The following is a 23,322-nucleotide window of genomic DNA, read 5'->3' on the forward strand; positions in this document are numbered from 1 at the left end:
TTGAACACTTATGACAGAGATGGTATAGCTTACAAATCTAAAAGTAACCACTATCTGGGGAAGGGGAAATACTGCAGAACAGTGCAACTATTCCTTTTAATTATGTTTCCATTAAAAATGTGGGGAAAATTTAAAAAAAAAACAAAAAATAATAAATTGTCTATATGAGAGTCCCCCCTCCCCCACTCCTAAATTTATTTACTACATGGATCTTTGCAAAATTAGCTTGCCAATCTCTTATATAGAACAAGAGAAAAAAAAAACCACATTCATAGATACTGCCAGTTTTATTCCGGAATTACAACACAAGATATGAAATGGAAATAGGTATTAGTAAGGCATAGGAAAAATACCATTTTGTAACAATATTCATTTTTGAACTAGGAAACTTAAGAAGCTCAATTCAAAGCAATTTAGAACTTATTTAATAAACTCACCAGGGTGGCAAATTGCAAAATAATTAAAATCCCACAATATAGTGAGGGGAAATGTGAATAATTAGGAAATAGCAATACTTGCCTAGCTCTTAGTCTCTATATATTTTCATGAAATATAGACAAAATTTTTCCAAATAATGAAGACACAAGTAGAGTCACATTATACCTGTGGACAGGAAGGTTAGTTGTAAAGATATCACTTTTTCCAACATAAATCTTCAGATGTAATGCATTTGCAAACAATATTGGAATGAGAAAAGAACTTGCAGGCAGTTTTTGAGAATATCACTGATTTTGGAATATGTTTAGTGAGAATAAACTGAACTGAAATGCAATAAGAATACCATTTCCTGGCCTTGCATCTCAGTGCCTTAAGACAATACAGCTTTATTTCTAATGCTGTGTATCCTCTGCAGGTTGACTTCTTTTTGTTTTCTTACAATGAGAGTCAAGCTGAAGTAGCAGCCTCCATCTCAAGCATTGTGACACATAAAAGAAATATCTAGAAGGTATGAAACTGATTTTTAAATATGCTGGTCTGGAAATCACACACATCACTAGGCTTACAAGTCCTGGCAAAATCAGTCATGTGGCCCCATCCAATAAGAAGGTATTGGTTGTCAATCCTACTCCTACCAAGAGAGAAGAACCAGGTAAGGTTGGGTTCCACCAGTAGGGTAGGGGTGAGTATAGGAAGAAAGAGGCATATGCAGATATAAACATTTATTTTATATTACAATAATTTAAACAGTGTGGTACTGTTTTCTGGATGGATAAACTAATGAATGCAACAGAAAAGTCCAAGACAGAGCATTGAAGAAGAGATTGGTCTGTGTTACAAGTGCCATTAATGAATTTGGTATATGAATTTTGATTTATAAAATATGATATGGGTCCTGTAAAAGAAGAAGTAAATGGTCTGTAGGATACTGTAATGGTAGGTCCATGTCATTCATTTGTCCTGATCCACAGAATATACAACATCAGGAGTTAACTCTAATGTAAACCATGAGCTTTGAGGGATGGTATTCAAGTCAGTGTAAATTCATCAATTGTAACAAATGTACCACTCTGATAAGGGTACTGATACTAGGAGACATTATCCATGCACAGCAGCAGGGAGCATATAGGATATCTCTGTACCTTCCCTCAGTGGACTTTGCTTGTGGACTTAAAACTGATTTAAAAATTGTCATAAAAAGTAGCAAAACAAAAATAAAACACATTCACCAGAATTGGGTATCTATATAAAGTGAAAGCATACTGAATCTTGCTTAGAAACTTTACTAAGAAAACTATATATATGGTTTATTAGTTAATTATTTTAAGATAATGACTTTTTAGAATTAGTGATCGAATTTATACAGGATTGTTAGATAATTGTGTTTTTTTTGATATAGAAGCCAATGTGAATCTGACTGTTTAGTAGATTCATTAAAACTTGGTAAATTGCTTTTACAAAGTTCTAATTTGTATTTGAAATTTTATGAAAAGAATAATAAAAAGAGCTTTGTTAGAAATTCCAGACATGACAGTTAGTTTCCATTGCTAAAGGAGATACCCGAGAACTATAGAATCTTTAAATTTTATATCTGTAATTTCAAAATGAAATATATATGTACTTTATATATATGTGTGTGTATTACATATAAAAATATATATGTATTATATATGTAATATAATATATAATATGTATAATATATATAATACTTGTATTATATTTTTTTTCTAAAGATAGAATGGAAAATTATTCTGTCCATATTATGAAATAAAAGTTAGTTACTTTGACTTAAAGGTATAACTACCTCATCTGAAACTTCTGCTATAGTCTACTGAATTGAAGAATTGAAGTAGTAGCAGATTTTAGGGAAAATCTGAAAAAAAAATGCTTCCTTCTTCCTGTTGTGTCTGGGAAGAGAAAAACTACAGTTTTTGAGAGGCAGAAAGGTGAAAAGTCAAAGCAGTTACATGGATGAATAACAGCAGCCCAGGGTTTTCAAGAACCCTTTCCTGTTTCTAACCAGGAAAGTAATCATTTTGCAGGTTGAAAGGGAAAATAGGATGTGAAAGGAATTTCCTTTCTGAAAATGGGGCACTCCTGAGACCATGTGGTGGTGACCTTGAGTGCTCTTTAGCCAGGACAGAAAAACTGCAGAAGTCAAGGTGACCTTGGGTAAAACAGCCAAGGGGTGTGTCCTCAGCTCACTGCCTGGGTGTTAATAGATCCAGAAGAGCTAATGGATGGAAAAGAGAGCATACGTTAAATAACCAAAAGTTGAGAACCAATGGCATTAATTAGAAGGGAGACCAATATCTTTTCCACATTGCTTCAGATTTTCTGAAAATTAAGCGACGCAGGGTGCTATAGTTTAGATCTGGAATCTCTCTCAAAGGCCCATGTGTTGAATAAAGGCTCCGTCTCCAGCTTGGAACTATGGGGAGGTGGGGGAGTCTTTAAAAGATGGGACCAAGTAGGGGGTCTTCTGCCATTGGGAGAGTGTGCCCTTGAAGGGAACATGGACCCCACCCCTCCCTTTTCCTCTCTTCTACATCCTGGCCAAAATGTGTCTTTGCTCCATCAAGTGCTCCTACCCTATGAAGTGCTACCTAACCACAGGCCCAAAAGTAAAGGGGCCAATTAATCATGGACTAAAAACCTCTAAAACCATGAGCAAAAAATAAACTGTTCCTCTTTATAAGTTAATTATCTTAGATATTTGTTAGAGTAGCAGCAAACTGACTAATAGATTAGGGCCTATATACCAAATGAGATAAAGAACAGTAAGTTGTGGGGCTGGGGTTGTGGCTCAGTGGTAGAGCACCTGCCTAGCATGTGTGAGTCACTGGGTTCAATCCTCAGCACCACATATAAATAAATAAAATGAAGGCCTGTCAACAACTAAAAAATTAAAAAAAAATTTAAAAAAGAATAGTAAGTTGTGAAAAGTGATAAGGCAAGAGGGGCTGGGAAGGGCATAATTGGCCAGGGAAGTGACCATGTAGGTAAAGATTAGCTTAATAAGATTTGTTTGTACAGAATTTCTTTGACCTCAACTGTCTTGTCCTTAATGATAAGAATGCCATTTTTCCCCCTAGTTACAGGGAGAACATTTTTTCACAGGGGTATTTCATCTTCTACTTTTAAGAAACGGCTTGGAAGTCAGAGAGATGTTTTTGTACTTGATGTTTTTCAAATGCTTTTAAATTAAATAGTCTATACGCTGAGTGGTGTATTTCTAATTCCTTCACCAATTAATTTTGAGTCCATATTTTATACTCTACTTTAGAAATACTGGTGAATTTTATCTGATTTTAGAATACCTTTATTTAAACATAATATGCACACAGAAAAGTGCACTTACAATTGTGCAGCGTGATGCATGCATTATCACAAAGTGAGCACACACGAGTGATCCCCACTTGGAATACGATTATCAGTAAGTCCTGGCATCCTCTCCCCAATCCCTGTCTGTTTTATCTTCTCCACTATCGATTAATTCAGTCTGTTTTTGAACCTTATAGAAGTGGAATCACTCGGTACACATTTAGTTTTGACTGGATTCTTTGACTTTGCATCATTTTGAAGTTCATCAATATTCTTGCATGTAGAAATGGATTATTTTCGCTGTTGCGTAGTTTCACAATGAATGAGCACTCTATAATTTATTTATTTAGATCAGTGTTGAAATTGAATGGATTAGGGTAATTTTTATTTTGACTGTTCTTGATTGCTGTTATTCTCATGCATATATTTTGGTGCACGTGTCTTTGGTACAGCTATGTATAGAAGTTTTGCTTGCTTCATTTTATTGCCGGAACTTGACAATATTAGTCTTTTTGCTGATTATGACATGGTATCTCACTGTAGTTTTAATGCAAAATTGCTATGAGTACCTTTACTTATATGTGTGGGCTATTTGAATTTCCTTTGTCAAATTCCTCTTCAAGTTTCTACCCCATTTTTCCTTTGGGCTTTCTTTATTTTCTTGTTGTCTTGTAAGAGTTCTTTATATCTTTTGGGTACAACTCTTTTGCCATCTACAGTGTCTTTCTCATTGTGTAGCATGCATCTTTGTATGTAAGAATCAACATACATTATGTCTTTTCCATATGTTTAATTTCAATTTCAGTGAAGACCAAGTTATTGTTTCTTTTATAATTACCTTTTTGTCCCTTTTGAGAAGTCCTTCCCTAAACCATGACCTCGAAAATGTACTTTTATGTTATTTTATAGTAGTTTCATTGGTTTATGTTTCACGTTTAGACTTCAATTTACCTGGAGTTGATTTTGTGTGTGGTGTGAGGGGCAGGATTTGATCCCCCCAATTTGGTTATTATATTTTTCATAGTGTGATATGTCATGTAAGATAAGGCTGAATATGGTAAAAATATCAATTATTCCAAATTTATCTGTACATTCTGTATAGTCCTAACTGAAACACCAGCAGGTTTTCTAGTAGAATTTGAAAACTCAATCTCTAAATGAATTAAGAAATGCATAAGGCTGAAAATAATCAAGACATCTTTAATGAAAAACCATATAGGAATTGTGTGCTATTAGGTATCAAGATGGATTATAAAAGCAAAATAATTATTATCTGATAGTATAAGGGCAGATCCAGGTAGATACACATATATGGCCACTTGATTTAAGATGAATATGACATTACAGAGCAATAGAGGAGACTTTAAATTAATACCTAAAATACCTTAAATTAAATTACATATAATAATTGAATTTAGAAAGGTAGTAAGCTGTATTTAGTTATTTTAGGCATGTCATTTTAAAGTATATTATGACCTTTGATGTTGTATGATTTTAATAGTTATAGAGTTAAGGGAAAGTTTGGTGTAAGGCTCAAAGAAATGTATCAGATTAAAGCATGTTGTATTCATTAATGCACGTTCTAAACATCTGCCATGTGGTTGAAGCTCTGCCATCACCATGTTAGCTTATCTTGATTATTGATAAAATGTCTAACCAAGCAAGTACTGGAAAACTTCCCTGGAGACTAGCATTGAGCAAATATTGTGGGGTTCCTGAAGACATAAAATAAGATTTGCCTTTCTTTGGACTGTATATAGAACGGATATGTGATGATCAAATCAGGACACATAAAGAGAAATGAGCACAAGAAAAATGATTGATGAGATGTGTGGTCTAGGGTATGTACCATCAGGGAAAAGAGGCCTCAGGCTGGACTCCTGCATTTCCCAGAAAATGAGTATTTGTTTTGAGCTCTTGGGTGGGACTTAAAGAAGTGAATGGAAGAAGAGAAAAGTTATGGGGAGCCTAGGTGGACGTGAGAAAATGAAGAGACAGGGACGTGGACCCCATCTATGTTTGTGTTCTGGTGAGGGTGTGTGTAGATGTGTGGAGGAAAATGGCAGAATGGACTAGAACATTTACCAGGATGAGTAGAGGGATATTGTATGTGTTTATAGATGAAGGGGCACATTATGGAAGAATTTCGAAAACAGGAAAGGAACTCAAACTTAAATAAAATACAGGAGAAAGCTGCAGACTTCTCTGATGTCTTATTTATCAGGTCCAATTCCCTATTTTTCCCCAGTGCATATTACATCATTCATATTACATAATTACATAATTTAGCAGAGAGCGTATGTAATTCATATTCAACTGGTATTTGTTGAATAAGTGAATAAAAAAAATAGAATTGAAAAAGGAAAAGGTATTCAGTGGTTGTGACATGGTATCTCACTCCTAGAGAGCTATCATCTCCTTCTACTTGGAACATTTCCAGGGCACTGAGAACTGCTGACAAGGTTAAGAATAACTGAAATCATAGTTATCAATTCATTATGAATTTCCGAGGAGAAATGTTTTTTTGCATTCAACAAATATTGGTCATTTTCATTTTTAAAAACCCTAAAAGAAAAGTCTCCTCTCTGAATCTTATTTTCCAGATCTAGTTGAATGTTTTGAGACTATGAAGATTTTCAACCCAGGGAAATGCTCCGAGATTTATCTTTGTTTGGATTTACTCTTTTTTTTTTTTTTTAAAGAAGAGAATCAATAACAAATTATATTTTTAATTATGAGAGTTTAGGCTTCTGCCTCTCTGCACATTCAAGGTTAAGTTTAAAAAAAAAAAAAACATGTGTGGAAGTGTAAGACTCCATCTGTTCATTCTCCTACTCTAAAGGAGGACAAAGTCAATACCTCACCCTGCAGGTTCCACCTCATCATGCTTTACTAATCGTCATTTCCCTGTGGCTGCCACCTGTCCTGGCTCCAATTCAAAGACCCTGGGGAAACCTTCAGGGAAAGGTGAAATCCTTCGTTAGAGTCTCCACAATCCCCAGTCCCCTGCTCCTTAGCTCCTTGCTTGACTTTTCCCTGTGATGGGATGAGGAAGAAGTACCAGTCCAGTAACTAGGCCAAGTGATGTCATCCTTTGTCCTCTACCCATAGAAAACCATATGGCTCCACAATTGCTCATGGAATCTCCAAGCTGGAAGAGACCATGGAGATGCTGATGATCCAAACCCAGCTTTTGGCAGATGAGGAGACTGAGTATGGCAGAAAGAATTGCACCAGGACACACAACTGGTGAGTGGCAGAGCTGAGATCCTTGCTCCAAACCTGCAGTTCTTGCAGGCCAGCATCTTGCCTTATTCCTGTCTCATGGCTCATCATTTTGTATGTATGCATTTTTGCCTTGGTTTAAAATCAAAGCCGCACACGTGTCACAGAGCAAGTTGATAAGGTTGATTACCACTGCTTTACACACTGTAAAATCCCCTTGTGGGGGTTCCCCTGTTGTTCAGTCATGTAAAGCAGCCACCCAAAAATGAATGAAAACTGGAACCACTTGTAACTCCGGGGTGGGGGGTGGGGAGACTCTTGGTTGAAAAGGACTCCCTTTCAAGACATGTGGCCTCCAGACAAGGTTTATGCAGAGGGTTGATTCTTACATACAAAGAATGCTTCTTTTCTCCAAGATTCCCTGCCAACTTAGAAGAGTTTACGCAAGGAGCTCTGGAGCTGACAGGCTATCAAAGCAACGGGGCTGCATTGCAGGGAGTTAAGCTGAGCATCTGGGAAACCAAAGAGCAGGAAATGCAAATGCACGAATGATTATCACCCTGATTAGTGTGAAAAAGTTTGTCTCACCCTCGCCAATATTTGATGGGCCATTAAATCTGGAAAGGACATGGAGTCCAATTCCCTATCCCCCCCCCCCCCACCCCAGGTAAACCAACCAAAGCCCAAAGAGAGCAGGTGACTTTGAGTGCTTCAGTTGGAACTGATGTGTTCTCTCGGATGCCCATCTAGAGTTCTTTCCTTTGCATTTATGTTAAAAATAAAAAGCTTCTGTGAAAGTGACATTGGATTGTCCACTGGCTTCATGAACTGTTGTAATAAAGTAAGATCCCCTCAAAATGCCAATTACTTTTTTTTTTTTTTTTTTGGAAGGGTATCCCATTCTTCAAACATAGCCAGAGAGATCTTTAAAAAAAAAAATCACTCAGATCTTGCTGCTTGTAAACATGCACAGACTTCTCACTGCATGGAGAAGAAGAACAGCCCCACTTAGCTCCTTGTACTTTCTGTTTCCAGTTTGTCCCGGGTTGGAACACACATTTTTCTCAACTCTCCATCTGGCTGGGTCCTTCAGTTCATATGTCCTGTCCTCAAAGAGGACATGTCCTGATTGAACCCGTCTGAAAGTATCAAAGCCCCCGCTTCCATTCCAGTGTCTTGGTGATGTTTTCTTTTGCATATGTGTGTGTGTGGGGGGGGTCGGGGGACAGTGCTGGGGATAGCACCCAGGCCCTCATGCATACAAGGCAAGCACTCTGCCACTGAACTATAATCCCAGTCCTTCAGGTCTCTTTACATCACCTACATATACTTCTTCTATTTCTTAAATTTGTCTGCCTTCTCCTGCTATATAGTAATGGCCTCCCAGGATCTAGCCTAGTCCCATAGGGGTATACAGTAGGCACTCAATACATGCATGTTGAATCATGTCATTTTCTACCCAGCATCTCCTCTGGGTTATGCACAGGGACTTTGTACATCACATTACCAGTTCGTCCTCATGGTAACCCTGAGATGACTTCAGCTACTCCCAGATTATAGACAAGAAAACCAAGGCAGAGAAGTTAAGCAAATTGGCCAGACGACTTATAAGTGGCATGGGTAGGATGCCATCGGGAGCTCTGGTCACAGGACCCATACCCTAAGCCACTTGTCTATACTGACAGAATGACTGGTATTTGGGTATGTTCTTCTATCTCCCCTCCTTTATCTTTACAGGCTAGTGAACAAAGGAGTTTACAGGGGATTACCAAAAAAAAAAAAAAAAAAAAGAAGAAGAAGAAGTGGCCATAGTGCCCTTGGGGACTTGCTAGTGAAGCCAGACGCTCCTCTCTTGTGGTCTTCTCAGTACAGGCTTCACCTCCTGTTTATTTCTGCCTTCTGTTTGGTTTTTCATCTGTCTCCTTGGGGGGAGCAGCAGGCCAGGCCAGGAGGAGGATCCATGAAGGGAGGGGTGGGCCTGTCAGTAACTCCCATGCAATCTTGGGCCTCATTTTCTTCCTCTGTAAAATCCGGGAAGGATCTCCAAGGTCCATTTCTAGGTTACAATATTCTGGCTCAGATAGCATTTCACATAGATCTGGATTGAGGGTTTGTCCAGGTCCTCTTCTCCACCATTTCCTCTCCTGTCCACTTGCTCTTTTCCCAGGCCTTACATATCAAGGTTAGAATAACATCATAAAACAGACCAGGCAAATTCTTCTGATGCCAAGGCATTTGGCAAAGAGCTGGCCTGGGCTCTGTGACTTTCATTTCCCCTTGCAAATTTCTAAAGTGCATTCATTCATACATTATGTTGACCTAAGAAATAAGTACTGGGCCCCTACATAAGCCCTATGTCAGGCATTGGGTGTAAGATGGGGTCTGGGCATTCGTGGAACTAGTACAGACAGAATTAGTCGTCCAAGGCCAATCACACAAATAAATGTGAGATTATGACAGTGGTAGGTAACCTGAAAGGGAAGTCTATGGTGGTATGAGAGCAAGAGTTCTCGGAGGAGGTTGACCTATTTGGGAAGATTAGTGTATTAGTGTGGCTTCTCTGAAGAAATGTCAACTAAAATCCAGGTGATGAGTAGGAGTTCAGCAGAGGAAGAGGGGTGGCTAGAGTGTGCCGGGAAATGAGAAGAGCATGTGCACAGGTCCTGTGGCAGGGGTACATTCTCAGGCTAAAAGGTCACTATCACTACTGCATAGAGACCAACCAAGCCTCCCAAAAGAAGGTAGAGAAGATTTCCCTACAAAAGAGGGGGTAAAGCAGAGGTTCGGAAGAAAAGAAGATGTCAACAGGTCAAGGTATTTTGACCTCCTGTGGAAGACCATTTCTACCTAGCTGGAGCTTCTCATGCAGCCTGTGGAAGCTTTTGCTGGGAGAATGGAGATTCCATTCTGCGAGGTTTCTTTCACATGTTTTCTGTGCAACTGTGCTGAGGAAATCTCTTTGGAATCAAGAGGCAAGTCTCCAGCACAGAGGCCCAGACATGAGGAATCCAGCAAAAAAAAAAAAAAAAAAAAAAAAAATATCCATTCTTGTCCTGCCCTTGGCTGGCCGTGCCACAGAGGATGGCTGTGTGTGTGTGTGTCCTGGCAGACTTCCTGCTCCCAATCAACCAGATGAAGATGTACAGATTGAATAGAGGGCATTTGCTAGAAAAGGAAAACCGAGAGTCTGAGAAGCCTTGCCTTTCCAGTTGCTTGAGAGAGAAATCAAAGTGTGTTTTCCTTTGCAGAAATAATATAATCAACAGAGGCTGTACGTTCCAGAATAAAGTTTGAAACAATAAATGGAGGTGATTCAAAATAGTGGGTAATTGCCCATTCTTCCCCCCATTCTGTGTGACTCACACTGGATCAATAATCCAAATGACTTTCTTCTCATTAGTCCCCAAATGGAAAACTTTGCGGTGATTGTACAGGGGAGAGTTAATGTGTATTCACTGAAATCTGTCTCGTAGATGCTAAGTAGCTCCACAAGCTTAAAACAAAACCACCCCACAGGCTCGGTAACTTTCCACAGCAGAGGAGATAATGGAGAATTCTTGGGGACATCCAGGCAGAGACGCACTTGTGCCTGGCACTTGGGAAATTTAAGATACAAAGCGGGTCAGCCCCTTTGTGAAGTGCGAATGTCAGTGCGTTAAATAAACATTTTCATAAAAAAGGAACCTGCCTTGACAGTTATTTTTAAGAGTCTGGCACATATATTTTTCCTTCACTCAAAGAGCTCAAAATTGGCTTAAGTGGAGTTTAATTGAAAAAGTTCGCCTCAAGAGTATGATTAGACCTGGAAAATTTTAGCCAATAGGGGATTTTTTTTTCATGAAGTTATGACCAAGTGGAAATAGTGTTATAATGGCAGTCTCTGTGTACTGGGCACTGTTAAAATTATATATGTATATCTTTGAGCATCAACAGGTAAGTGAGTTACAAGGTTATGGTTCTGTGACAGGTTTCTGGTGACATTATAAGCTGCAGGCGCAAAGCTAAAACCATTCAAATTCCTAAACAGAATTAGAGTTAGATTAGAAAATATTCCTGTCATAATTATCCACCAGGCATGGTTAGGATCTTTTCTGCACATGAGCCTTGCCTTCATAATAAAGGGTAATCTGATTCACACATAATGAAATCATAGACTATTCCAATAGGAAGAGGCTTCTGATTTTTTAGTTTGCCCGTCCCCACCCGATTCATAAAGACAGAAAATATAATGAACAGCAGATCTGACCACAACAAATGTCAGAGAGTTCAGGTGACCTGCAGATTCAAAGGTTCACAATGGAACCTTCAAACTCAGGTCTCTCCATTTAGCACTTTGATGCTCCTCTTGGATGTACTTCTAGCCTTGCCGTTGATGGAGACCTTTGGAATTTTTATGTAAGAGGAATGTTGGGGGTACCAGTTTGATTGACTCAAAGGAGAAGGCAGCTAGGGTATGATTCGCAAACTTGAATGTGGATCTGGTAATCTTATCCCGATTTATATTTCTTAGAGTAATGATGTTCTAACAAGCTCATAAGGGATAGTGAGGTGCTCATCCTCAAATATCAGGAGGAAGGAGTTAGAGGACTTTTGTGACCGTTGGGCTTCCTGCAGACATGGAGAGGGGCACCGAGTGCACCTTTATGGGGAAGGATGGAGATGACTGTTGGGTGGAGAAGGAGATCCAGCTCCAGGTGGTCTCCACAGACACTGAGATCTCATTACTGCTCAATGGGGATAGAAGTCCCAGGTCCTTACCTGGTCTTCTCTGACATACCCAGGGGAAGGAGATGGTGGGGATACTGAGGTACCTTATAAAGCCTCATGGGATCGGCAGAGTGTAAGGTCCCCTCCCACTGTTTGTTGATGGTGGGGTGGGGATGGGATATTTTCCGTGTTGTTTGGCTGGAGTAGAGTGGATTCTGTCAAAAATTTTTCTCTCTTGAGAGGCTGCCCCTTTCCTTGTCCTGTGACTAGACCATGCAGACTTTTGATGAGTGATTTTGCTGTTGTTGTTGTTTTCTGGTGTCTATGTAGAGCTCTATGCCCTGTGGGCTTTTCCAACAGGGCTGCTTCCTTCACGGAACCAGCAAGCAGAACTTCAGAGTAAATCTGCTCAGAAGACAGAGTACTGTAAGAATACCATCATCATGGGAATGGAAGGATCACCTTTGCTACACATTCTAATGCTTTAAAAGCAAGCCATGCATCTCACCCACACCCTGAAGGAGAGGATTGCAAGGACTCATGGATATCAAGAGATAGGCATCAGGAGAACCACCTTGATGTCTGCCTCCCCATATTCCCAAACAGGTAGGTGGGAAACATGCAGGATTTGCCTTCTTTGATTTCAGATTGTCTATATATGATCTTTAGCAAGTCACCTCATCTCTTTCCCAAGCTTTTTTCTTCATTATGGAAAGTCTTCAGGAGAGCTGACCGGTTTCAGATTAAATCATTCAGATCAAAATGGATAAGCATCTTGGCAATTAAAAAAAAATGACTCTGGCCAGGTGTGGTTGTGCATACCTCTAATTTCAGCTAGCTGGGAGGCTGAGACACGGGGACCGCAAGTTTGAGACCAGCCTGGGCAAATTAGCAAGACACTATCTCAAAATTAAAAAAAAAAAATTGAAAAGGACCATGGATGTAGCTGAGTGGTAGATAGTTACTGGGTTCCATCCTCAGTATTGCCAAAAAAGAAAAAAAAAGAAAAAGAAAACATATGAGGCTGAGTCTGACGAGGACAACTTTAGTCAAAATCTCCCACACTTTGCCTCATTAGGAGATACAAGCCCGTTCTGTGCTTTCGTTACAACATCTCTAAGAACGGGGCTTCACCGGGGTCTCAGGAAGGGTTGGAGATGTGCTGAATTAGGGTAAAGCAATATAATAACATTGGTACAAAGGGACAGGGTCAGAACTTAACAACACTCCTGCCTGACAGGTCTTGGCTAATTGAGCAAAATAAAAATTTGCTGGGAAAAGAAATGTTGATCCCATGCCAGCTAGAAGAGAAATTTCATAAACAAACCTTGGAAAGGAACAGAACCAAGTCACAAGCTTCCAATTTTGATTACAGTTTCTGAAAACAGAGAATTAAATTTAAAACATATTTTTTTCCCCTTCCTGCACCCCACCGTGTTGAAGTGGATTAGAATACACACTTCTTCCTGGTCACCATGTCTTTCATCCCTCCTCAAATTGCCTTAACAATGGCGCATCTGTACGTCCAAACAAACAGACAACTGGGGAGATTAATGAACTGAACTCTAACCTTGCAAGTATTTATTCCAAGGCTCAGGGGAAATGCATTTCTGTGCCAGTGAAAATCCCGAAACTGTCTCTGATAATTTGGTATTAAAGATAGCTCTGTCAAATGCTCCTTGAGGCATTGTGAACCTCGCCCGTCCCCTGACCCCAAGATTTTTGGTCCTTACATTCCTCTCCCCCCATTCAAATGGATCGACCCCGTGTCCTCCCAATGCTACTCTAAAAGAGTCCCTATTTAATAATATTAGCTGGCATTTATTAAACACCTACTACATCAGGTGCTGTGGTCAGCTATTTTATTCATCATCTTCCTCATCCATTCTTGAGCAGTTGTTGTATGAAAGGCAATCTCATATTCATTCATTAATGTTTGTACTGACCATGTGAAGCAGTTTTGTTTAAATAGAGTCCAACTGTTTACTTGTGCATTCATTTCTTAACATCAGAAGATGCAATGGGAATCAGATCTCTTAAAAAGTAGTTAAAAAGAAGGAAATGGCTCTTGAAAATTGTCTAGATATTTCCTTTGTTACAATCATGGGGAAGGGGAAAAAGCAGTGTTCACAGCCAAAACTCGTATAAAGAGGAAGTCATTGTCTCTGGCCTTCTGGTGACTCCTTCGGTTCACATAGGTATCTGATTGACACGTGCCCATCTTTGTAATTGAAGGAGGGGGATGTCCCCCTCTCTCCTATCCATTGCTCTTACAATATGACACTACTTTAGAAGAAGAAAGGGAAAAAAAACAAATATGCATCAAAAACATAGAAACACCCAAAGTGGTAAGGTATGGAATCAAATGACAAGTTCATCATGGCTATTACTGTCCAAAGATGACCTCTTCCCTCTGTACACTGTTGAGAGCCACAGCCAAAGGGGCCCCAGCAAACTTCCAGCTGCCAGCTGATGATTGGCTCACAGCAGCCCCAGCAACATCTAGCTGATTGGCTCCTCTGCGATGATGTTCATTGGGCTGTTTCCCTGCCCTTCAGACTGCCAGCTGATGATTGGCTCACAGCGGCCCCAGCAACATCTAGCTGATTGGCTCCTCCGTGGAACTACTCATTGGGCTGTTTCCCTGCCCTTTCAGACCAGGGAGCTACTCATTGGGGGACTTCTTTGGCTCCGCCCATGCGACCCAGCCAATGGGCCTCAAGAGCAGGAGGATTGTGGGAGGTGGTGAGGTTTGTGTGAGTGAGAGGCTTGTGGAAGCCGGTGGTGGCAGTTGGGCTCTGAGGGTTTTTTTCCTGAGGAGCTGTTTTGTTTGGCATTTGTAGTTCTAAAAATAAAGTTAGTTTCTTTTGACAAGTGGTTCCTGAATTGTGCCCAGCCAGGCTGCGGCATTTGGTGGCCCGTACGGCCTCTTCTACTCTAAAAGGACTTTTGATAAGTCCTGGGGTAATTGATCCCGATTATGACATCGGGACAAATATGCATCAAAAACATAGAAACACCCAAAGTGGTAAGGTATGGAATCAAATGACAAGTTCATCATGACCTCTCCCCTCTGTACACTGCTCCTCACATGAGGAGGTGGGGTTTATTTTTTTTCTCCCCTTGAATCTGGGGTGATCCTGTGACTGCTTAAATTCATGGAATGTAAAGTGACATTCTAGTATTTTCATTTTCAGGCCTTGAGGGACTGGCAACTTCTGCTTCGTGATTTCGAATGCTGCTTCTTGGAAAAAAATGCCATGTTGTTAGGAAGACCAAGCAGTGATGTGGAAAGAGCCCTCTGGAGGGGAACTAAGAACCTCTGCCTATAGCCCTTGCTGAACTTCCAGTTGACAGTGAGCATCAACTGCCAGCCCTGTCAATGTGGCCAACACAATTTCCTAGTCATTCTAACACTCTAGACAACACCAGAAGAAGTAGAACTTCCGTTTAATTCACAGAATGAGAAATAATGAATTGTTTTGTTAAGGCACTACATTTTGAGTTAGGAATAACCAGTATATCTCTTTCTTCATACAGGGTTATTTTCTGCAAGTCATTTAGTTTGTAATATCTTTCTCTTCCTTTCCAATTCTTCTCTCCTTTTAAATTTATACCACAGAAGCAACAAGCTAATCTAAGACTCCTTTTTGAATGGCATGCTGTCCCAACAACCTTTTCATCTCTATACCTCAGAGGACCTATCAGGACTTGAATGAAAGTTGAAGAGAAAAAATCAAATAGTGAACCAGATTTTATTTTGTTTTGTTTTGGGTAGTAGTAGGGTCCCAGGATTGAACTCAGGATCCCTTGACCACTGAGCCACATCCCTAGCCCTATTGTGTATTTTATCACTGAGCTGCTTAGCACCTCACTGTTACTGAGGCTGACTTTGAACTCACAATCCTCTTGCTTCACATTCTCGAGCTGCTGAGATCACAGGCAGGGGGTCACCAAACTGGCTTCTTGATCAGATCTTTATGGTTACATGTGGTAGTTGGGTTCATCTCCCAAAACAGACATGCATGGAAATCAATTTCAGTTCATGATTGCCCCTTCTCCCTCCTGTTGTTGTTCTTGAAAGGAGGACTTTCTACTACTTTAGTTTCAATTTTCTGTACTTATGCTCAACAACAAAAGTGGTTCAATTTGTGGATTTAATGAAGTGTGGACCATAGGCAGGCCTCCAAGGAGGCTGCCCTTGCAAACGCACATGAACTGTAACATCCTCACAGAGTGGTTAGAGGCATGCAGGAATGCAGTGTTAGCATGGTTCCTGAGGCTGTTTGGGTACTCATCAGCAGAGGTGGCTCTGTTCTTCAAGCTGTCACCATGCCCCATATTTTTACACACACCTTTTCAGGGTCCAGGAGCTACGTTCTACATGGCACCATAAGGACAGCTATCTATCATTTGATTTCATGTCATTTCAGCCTGATTATGCGATCATGGTATTAATTTGTAGACTGTAGATTATATTTTAATGGTCTGGTTTACATTCTCCCCCTCTCTCTTTTTCTGGCTGATAAAATTTTAAAAGGACATCTGCTGTGTTAAAGATGACTTTTTCAATAGGTGGCAAAGTTGCTGGAATGTATGGTAGCAATTTTTCTTAGGTAACGACTTTTCCTATCTTATCAAACCAGGCTTTGGCTGTGGAAGGGCTCTTTTAATTCAGTTGTTTGACTTTGCCATGGGTGGACTGGCTGAAAGAATAACCCCCTCTCACATCTCATTCTGGCTTCTTGCACATCTGTCTTCAACTTTGAAGAAGGGACTTGGAACGTGGAGGCCTGGCCAGAGGCTGATGAGAAATTTTAAAGGTGTTTGATAGGGGTTTGATGATGACTCTGTCTCCTTCAGTGGATAGAGGAAGGTAGAGAGAAACTGTTTGCCTCGGTCTAATTGTTGGCATCGCCAGTGGCAATTATTTAATGAGTTTCTCTCCTACACAGAGTCTCATGACTTGTCAATGGCAATAGTTTGAGGCTGTGGTCATTTTGTTTTCTCCTTCTTCCCAGAGAACATCTGCAAATGTCAAGTGCCATGATTGGTCGAGGAAGAGAGTGCTAGTGGGTAGATGCCTGCCTGAGAGGCTGTTAAGCACATGATACATGGGACAATGGGAATGTCATCCACAGCAAAGAATTTTCCAGCTCCAAATAGCAAGAGCAATAGGAGGGAGACTGAGCAAATGTCATCTGTGGATATAAATGTTCTCCTCCATCACAGAGGTGAAGCAGGACAAAGGGAAATGAGATGAAATATGAATAGAATGAGGTATCAGTCCAAGAAGGCCAGCATGCCTTGTATCACCACACACTGTGTGTCACAGAGCAAAGGCCATTCACACCAGAGAGGAGCACTTACCGTGGGATGTCATAGCCCCTGGCAAAGGCACAAAGAGGCAAAGAGCCAAAGGGCTCTTCAGAATTTGGGGATGAGTCCTTTTTTTTCCTATATCTTTTCCTTAGGGAGAAAGTTCATCTAGTATCATCTCTGTAAACTTATCATTCCCAAATTTCTGCATTCATCCCAGTCGTTTCCTCTGACATTTAGCTTCATATACCCAAATGGGTGATTTGGTGCTTCCGTGTTGCTGTGTCTTAGATGTTTCTAACTTAACGTGTTCAAAGTGGAACATTTGATTTTTCTGTCTCCCAGACTCATCTCTCCTTTTTTTCCAGAACATATGCACCATCTGCCTACTGTTTAGGACAAAAAAAAAAAAAAAAAAAAAAAACATGATTCTTCTCATTTTCCAAGTACCTACATCCAATATTATAAGTTCTATAGAGTCCATCTTTTAAATACAACCCAATATTTACCCAACTAATATTTACCCAAATCCTTTTGGACTCCTTTCAGTCAGGCCGCCATAACAGATAGTCCCCGATGGCTAATGGGATGACTTGCTTCATGGCTCACCTTCAACTTTCCTCCTTTTTTCTTGTTCCCATCCAATCTACAGTTGACACAGACCTGCAAAGTCCATCTCAACTTTTCACACCATTAAGTCTTTAGAAGTCATCCATTGCTCTTACACTATGATCTCCATGTCTTACCTGGCTTTCAAATTCCCATGGGCTTCCATTGGTTAGTCCTTTAGGGCTGGTTTAGTTATAAGAAGAGACACATGGGGAGATGACAGCCCTGTCGTGACACAGGGGAAGAGTGGGGTCAGGGTCTCTCTGCAAGTCAAAGTCCACCAAGAAGCACCAGCAAACACTAGAAGACTAAAAAGGCAGGGGGCATTGTTCCCTGTAGTTCAGGGGCATGCTGACATTTTGATTTTGAGCTCCTAGGCTACAGAACTCAGTGACAATAAATTTTTGATGTTCTAAACCACCTAGACTATAGTAGTTTGCTGTGAAAGTTCCAGGAAACTAACGCAGACTCCTCACTCTCACTTCTTTCCTCCCCTCCCTCCAGTCACATGGGCTGTCTTCCTCTTCCTTAAAATGTTATTTACTGGTGTGCATTATAGTTATACAAAATAGTGGGGTTCATTCTGACATTCATAAATGCATATAATATAGTTTGCTCCATTTCGATTCCAATAGTTCCCCTTTCTCTCCCTTCCTTCCTCCCCTAATTCCTTTCCTCTATTCTATTTATTTACTTTTAATTGGTGCAATTATATATATATATATATATATATATGTAATTTTAATGGGATATATATATATATAATGCACCAGTTAAATATATATATATATATATATATATATATATATATATAATGCATTCATACATGAATTATATTCATACATGCATGATATAGTCATACATACACAGCATAATTTAGTCAAGTTAATTCCTCAGCTCTTCTCCTTTTCTCTCTGCCTTCTTCCTTGGTCCCCAGCCTCTACTCTCCTAATCTCTCTTCCATTTTTGCAAGGTCTTCTTTTCTTAAAAAAAAAAATTTTTTTTCTCTCTTGTTTCTGCATATGAGAGAAAACATTCAACCCTTGACTTTCTGAGTCTGGCATATTCCACTTAGCATACTGATCTCCAGTTCCATTAATTTACTAGCAAACGACATAATTTCACTCTCGATGGTTGAGTAGAACGCCACTGTGTACATGTACCATGTTTTCTTTATCCATTCGTCTGTTGATTGATACCTAGTTTCTTTCTATAACTTGGCTATTGTGAATTGTGCTGCTACAAACATTGGAATGCATACATCACTCTGGTGCGCTCATTTTAGTTCCCTTGGATAAATACCAGGGAGTGGGAGAGCTGGGCCATATGGTGGTTCTATTTCTAGTCTTTTGAGGAATCTCCATACTGCTTTCCAAAGTGATTGTACTAATATGCAGTCCCACCCATGATGTATAAAGTGTACCTTTTCCCTACATTCTCTTCAGCAATTATTATTATTATTTGCATTCTTGATGATTTCCATTCTGGCTAGAATGAGATGAAATTAAGTTCCCTTTTTGTGGGAAAAAATTGTGTTTTCCTTTGGTGATCACAGGCTCGTCTGTTCTTATCACTCAAATGACATCTTCAATGTCACTCTCATGGAGAGGACTTCTCTGATCACCATATCTAATACAGCCACCACATACTATTTATTCCATACCACCTTGCACTGTTTTGATTTTCTGTTTAGGACCTAACACTACATGCCATTTTTCTTGTTTATTCTTATTTGTTTGTTGTTATTTGTTTATTGTTATTCACCACTACCAATGTAAACTCCACAAAACAAAAACATTTACTCTCTTGTTAACAGCTATTTTCTTCCACCTAGAACAGTGCCTGAATTTAGTAAATAGGCCATGAGTATTTTTTGAATGAGTGCATCATTAAAGAAAAAAAAAGGTCTCTGACAACGTGAAGCTGGTTTTTGAGTGACTAGATAATAGGAAATAGACCATGAGTAATTTGATTGAATCTGTGACAGGCGGAGGGTAAGACTTTTCAATGAAGGGAGCTGGAGTTCTCCAAAGAAGACTGGCTTCCTATGGGTAAGAGGACTCTCAGCCCATGTTTAATGTTTAACCTTTGGTAGAGGAGGGACATGGTTGGTTATGCTCCAGTAATCCCACCCTTTTCCCTCTACAAATATTTATGCTGTGAGCTCCCCAGTCCTTCAGGGAGCCTGGGAGAGCTCCACACCAGCGCTGTATCTAATGGAGACATTGCAGTGCTATTAGCACAGATGGCTGTCATATGTATGCAAATGAGAAACAAATTGAATTTGGTGTCCCCTCTCACCAGCTGTCCTATCAAGGAAGGCTCCCAGAGCAGCAAAAGAACTGCTGCTACACTGCTAATCTGTCACCACAGATTAATTACAATGAGCACATTAATCACCATTTGTTTCTAGCACAAAGGAAAATATCTTGTTTTTCAAGTATGTTCTGTTAAAAGAAGGTGTCCAGCCTTGTAGAAACAAGGCCCAACAAGGACATGAGGCTTCATTAGTTTAGGACGAGAGGCCAATGAGGGATGAGAAGCCCAAGGCTGCAAGGCGCCCTCAGAGCTCTCTGCTAGTGAGGACCCAAGAAGAAGCCATGAGTCTGGACAACGAGGGACAGTTAGCCAGCTCTTGAACAGAGAGTCAGGCATTTCCCAGAGCTCATTTTACCCAGGGGGATTCCCAAAGAATCAGGAACTGACTAAAACAAATGTTTTAGATGAATAATAATAATAATTAATAATCATAATAATCATAATGAAGAATAATCATTATTTGCTAGAAAGTGCAATGGATAAGGCATTAACCGAGGATTCAAAGAACCAGATTTGACTTCTGCAGGTACCTTGTTCTTATTTAGAAGTTGTATTAAACTAGTGTTTTTAAGAATCCTCTTGGAGATTCAAGACCCATTTAAAAATTGCATGCAATGGAATCTGTTCTCATAAAACACAGGTGGGCACAGACTGTCGTGTGCAGCTACAGTGGGCACGTTGATTCTTGGAAACATTTCTGTGCAAACACATTAAGAAGGTTCTTAATGTTCTAAGCCACTTACTGAACTCTAGTGCCTACCTCCCCTAAAACACCACCATGAGGTCAGGTTCTCAGCTACCCATCTGGATTTCTTTGAGGCTGCTTTGACTTTCAACATTGGCCACTCATTTTTTTCACTCCTTAATTCAACAAACATTTCTTGGATGCTGTACTTGATGATGGATATGTACTGATGAAGGAAACAGGTGCTGCTGATTCTCATAAAACTTGCACTCTGGGAGGGGGGAAGGAGGGAGGGGGAGAGGGAGAGAAAGAGAGGGAGGCAGAGAGAGTGATCAAATAAATATAGACTCTTCACTAGAAAGAACAGCCTACAATGGAGGATTCCTATAGGTCCACTTAAGGAGGGATATCTTGATTCCAAGAGCCGTGGGCAGTTATTGCAGGCTTTACATAATAAGAAAAGCTGATTACATTTGTATTTTAAAAAGACCTCTCATCTTTGACATTAGAAAGAGCTTTGGGGTCTTGGGGTAGCCTTGGCTGGTGAAGAGTCTCAGATCAAGTGTTAACGATCTTGTGATTCTATACTGTACAATGTAAGGCAATTCAAAAATAAATAGCAGGTAGCATCCTGCACATTTGCTTTCAGTGTTTGGGAAGGGAGGAGAAGTCAATGAATGGTTCAGTGCCTTATCAAGAACTGAGAACTGCTTTTGGATGGAGGGGTGCCAGGAGCATTTGAACCAAGTTAGGCATGAGCCTTATTTTCAAAGGGCTTAAGGTCAGTCTTTGAAAGTCAAGAATTTCATGAGTCAAACTATCAAAAATGAACAGAAGCATGAAGATACCAAGAGGTGTGTGTGTGTGTGTGTGTGTGTGTGTGTGTGTGTGTGTGTGTTGGAAGCACCCATCGAAGTAGAGGAAAGAATCATTCCTGTGAATTTTAACTGCAGTGCCTTTCAATTTCTACAAGGACTTTTTTTTTTTTAATATAAGGTTAGCCAAACAGCTCCTTGTGGACCATTGTGTTAGCACAAAAATCAAGAAGCTTCTCTTTAAACAATTAATGAAATTTCCCATGAGGTTCAGCCAATCTGTGGTCTCTTTGTAGGTACATGAGTCCACACTATATCAAAAGAGGCTGATGAAATAAATTCATGCCACAGGTAAACATTTTTGTCTATTCAGCATAAGATGTTGGAAGACAGCAGCCATTATATCTTTCGCTTTCTTTAAAGTAGAATTCTGGTTTTCCAAAGGAGCAATAAAAATACTGGAAGAGGGAAAGTTGACAAATAGTCGTGTGATGGTTAATTTTATGTGTCGATGAGACCAGGTTAAGGGATGTACAGAGAGCTGAGGAATCGTTATTTGGGGTGTTTCTGGGAGGGTGTTTGAACAAGTGGACTGAGAAAGAAGATCTGTCCTTACCAATACTGCCAGCAGTATCCAATCGGTGGAATATTCAGATAGAGCAAAAGGGCAGAGGAAGGGGAAATTCACTCTTTCTTCTTGAGTTGGGGCATCCTTCCCCTCTTTACTTTGAACCTTGGAGATTTTGGTTCTCCAGTTTGGGGACTCTAGAACTTACATCAGCAGCCACTCCTACTTCTTGGGTCTTTAGACTCAGAGGCTGAGAATTAATACATTGGCTACTCTGAATCATAAGCCTTTAGATTGGGATTGATTGACACTACCAACTTTCCTGGTTCTCTAGTTTGCAGACAGCAAATCATGAGGCTTTTGGTTTTTCCATAATCCCAGGAGCCAAGTCCAACAACAAATTCCCTCATATATCTTTATATGTTTTATTGGTTCTGTTTCTCTGGAGAACACTGAATTACACAATAAGAATCCCCTACTGAGAAATCTATCCTGAGAAAAGAAAGAAAATGTACTTTAAGATATTTATCATCAAAGAGATGGAGAAAAAATCCATATCCCCCCCCCAAACAATATTGATTGAATAGAGAATGGTCAACTCATCGCAGTAATTTTAAAGCCATGATTGAGATGTGTATTTCTTGGCATAAAAATGTGTCCTTGATATATCCAGTGGGTGACCAAAAACAGTCTTCAAAATAACATTTGTGTTATGATATTATTGATATGAATAAATGTCAATAGGAGTCATTAGAGAGAGACTCCCTCATCTTCTGGCCACCAAACTTACAAAACCGCCTTGATTAGTACACATATTCTGTCCTTCATCCTGGGTTCACAGGAAGAGGATCCCTGCTCCCTTTGAAGACCAGTCCTTTTAACTTTTTATCCAAACTCCGCCTTCTTTTGCTGTCTCAGGGACTTCACTGCTAAAGTCACTATCCTTTTCTTGAACCTCATGAAATTCTTCCTTTCCATTGGGTTCTTCTCACCAGCATGGTAAAAGGCTCCCATTTCTCCACATTCAACAGTAGATGCTGCACCATTTACACTCATCCATTCAGAGCAAAACTCAAAAATTTTGCCTACAATGACCATTTGCACTGCCCCTATGACTCCACCAAAAGCTTGTCAAGGGTAGAGACTGCCTTCAGATGCTTTAGTTATTTCTCTGACCTCCTCTGATTCACTCTGGGGAGTTTGATACCATTCACATTCCCTCTTCTCAAAACCGTTTCATCTCAGGTCTTCCTTTTCTTCCAGGGCCTTTAGCCAAACCAATGTCTGATATGGAATGCTTCCAGGTTTGATTT

Source organism: Urocitellus parryii, chromosome 7, assembly GCF_045843805.1.
Source record: "Urocitellus parryii isolate mUroPar1 chromosome 7, mUroPar1.hap1, whole genome shotgun sequence".
Lineage (NCBI taxonomy): Eukaryota > Metazoa > Chordata > Mammalia > Rodentia > Sciuridae > Urocitellus > Urocitellus parryii.